The sequence below is a fragment of the Bombus fervidus genome, unplaced genomic scaffold (genome assembly GCF_041682495.2).
Source record: "Bombus fervidus isolate BK054 unplaced genomic scaffold, iyBomFerv1 scaffold0039, whole genome shotgun sequence".
In the NCBI taxonomy this organism is placed as follows: domain Eukaryota; kingdom Metazoa; phylum Arthropoda; class Insecta; order Hymenoptera; family Apidae; genus Bombus; species Bombus fervidus.
In genome coordinates this window covers 85,001-87,500 of record NW_027212602.1, presented here as the reverse complement: position 1 = coordinate 87,500, position 2,500 = coordinate 85,001, and the positions used below count along the sequence as shown (strand labels likewise).

The following is a 2,500-nucleotide window of genomic DNA, read 5'->3' as shown; positions in this document are numbered from 1 at the left end:
TTGGCCCGAAAAGATATATACCAGTGCGAGTGATGGTAAAGAGTATAACGATTCTTAACTAGACGAAGTTGGTTCGGAGGGGACCGCCGGCCGTCTCTCTATCCTCGCGAGTCTAATGCCTCGTTCCGTCGCTAGAGTTTTTCAAACTCTGCTTCTGGCTATCGGGAAGAATAGACCGCGCGCGAGGAAGAGGAACGACGACCGTGCGCGTCCCATCGATTTTTTTTATTTTTACCTGAACCACCGAAGTCGATTCAGAGGGGACCGCCGGCCGTCTCTCTATCCTCGTTGTCGTGAGTCATATGCCTCGTTCCGTCGCTAGAGTTTTTCAAACTCTGCTTCTGGCTATCGGGAAGAAACGACCGCGCGAGGAAGACGACGACGACGACCGTGCGCGTCCCATCGAATTTTTTTTTATTTTTACCTGATCGACGGAAGTTTCGTCCGGTTCGTCTCTTTTACCATCGTCTCGTCGACCCGTTCAGAGGGGACCGCCTGTCCATATCCTCGTTGTCGTGAGTCATATGCCTCGTTCCGTCGCTAGAGTTTTTCAAACTCTGCTTCTGGCTATCGGGAAGAAACGACCGCGCGAGGCCGATGGCTGCGAGTCCCATCGAATTTTTTTTAAACGCACGCACACACATACACCTGAACGGAGATGCGTTCCTTTTCGTCGCGATTTTTCGCGCTTTAGTCGTCGTTGTCGCCATCCGTTCGGAGGGGACCGCCGGCCGTCTCTCTATCCTCGTTGTCGAGAGTCTAATGCCTCGTTCCGTCGCTAGAGTTTTTCAAACTCTGCTTCTGGCTATCGGGAAGAAAAGACCGCGCGAGGAAGAGGAAGGACGACCGTGCGCGTCCCTTTCGAATTTTTTTTTATTTTTACCTGAGCGACCAAAGTGGATTCAGAGGGGACCGCCGGCCGTCTCTCTATCTTCGTTGTCGCGAGTCTAATGCCTCGTTCCGTCGCTAGAGTTTTTCAAACTCTGCTTCTGGCTATCGGGAAGAATAGACCGCGCGCGAGGAAGAGGAAGGACGACCGTGCGCGTCCCATCGATTTTTTTTATTTTTACCTGAACCACCGAAGTCGATTCAGAGGGGACCGCCGGCCGTGTCTGTATCCTCGTTGTCGAGAGTCTAATGCCTCGTTCCGTCGCTAGAGTTTTTCAAACTCTGCTTCTGGCTATCGGGAAGAAACGACCGCGCGAGGAAGACTACGACCGTGCGCGTCCCATCGATTTTTTTTTACCCGAACGATGGAGATGCATATCGGCTGTTTGCTTCGAATAACTGGACGAGAGGAACGAACATATATATATATCATGGGCTAGCCACCGTGCGCTTTCTTCGCGAGATCGTGTGCTGTACAGAGGATTCAGAATCGGGTGTTATATCCCCGTCGTTTCCTGACGAACGGAGCTTCGATCTCGTTGGTTGTTATATATTATAATGCACTTTACGCCCGGTCGGCGGGCTGCGTGTGTCGTCGCGCAGTCCGTCCGATTTCGTTTTCGAACGTATTTTCGTGTCGTCAATCATATGGCGACTTCCGCGCGTTCGATTCCCGTTGGTCGGACGTTTGTCGGATATCGGCTTCTTTCGAACCGAGAATAAGAGTACAAAAACCTGAGTACACAAACAAAAATCCATGCATAAACGATTACCCTGAACGGTGGATCACTTGGCTCGTGGGTCGATGAAGAACGCAGCTAATTGCGCGTCAACGTGTGAACTGCAGGACACATGAACATCGACATTTCGAACGCACATTGCGGTCCACGGATACAATTCCTGGACCACGCCTGGCTGAGGGTTGCTCACGTAAACCTAAGACTGCTTGCGTTGCGTATCGTTGCTCTCGGTCCGTATCTCTCTGTTCTTTCTTGCCTCGTCGACAGCCCGCCGTCGTTCGTTTTATCTTTAAACGAACGTTTCTGAGTCGGAGGACGAGCGCCAAGCAAAAGAATACGAATTAAAGAGCGGTCGAGGGCTCGTACGCGACGTACGAGCGATTGTTGGACGTTCGTCGGCGTTCGTCGCTGGATCGTGTGGAGACCGGCGTACGCATGCTCTCGATACAAATATATATGAAAAATCTATCGCGTTCACGGGAGACTCGCAAAACTACCTCCGTCTCTTCTCTGTCCCTTCTTGGCTTGACAACCCGCCGTCGTTCGTGTTTTACGAACGTTTCTGAGTCGGACGAAGCGCAAGAAGAAGGATACGAATTAAAAGAGCGCGGAGAGAACCGTCGTCGTCGACGCGGTTATCGAGATACACAGAGCGAGTTTTCTTCGTGGCCGATTTTTTTTTTCTTTTTGTATCAGCCTCTGCTACGTTTTGTTAGTCTTCGATAAGCACGAATGACCGCGCCCCCGACGTCGTCTTAAATGAATTTTTGGCGAGACTGAGAGAAAGCAAAAATATTTTTGAACAAAGTCAGTCGAGAGAGGAGAGAAAAGAGAACCAAGATATTAAAACCTAAACCTAAACTTGGTGGCGT

At 50.7% G+C, this 2,500-nt stretch overlaps 1 non-coding gene across 1 annotated transcript; it reads left to right on the top strand.

Annotated features, from left to right (window-relative positions):
- The first annotated feature begins 1,658 nt into the window (after positions 1-1,658).
- On the top strand, positions 1,659-1,813 carry LOC139997211 (5.8S ribosomal RNA). Its single transcript, XR_011802644.1, has one exon. It is a non-coding gene; the product is annotated as a 5.8S ribosomal RNA (ribosomal RNA).
- Positions 1,814-2,500: the final 687 nt, after the last annotated feature.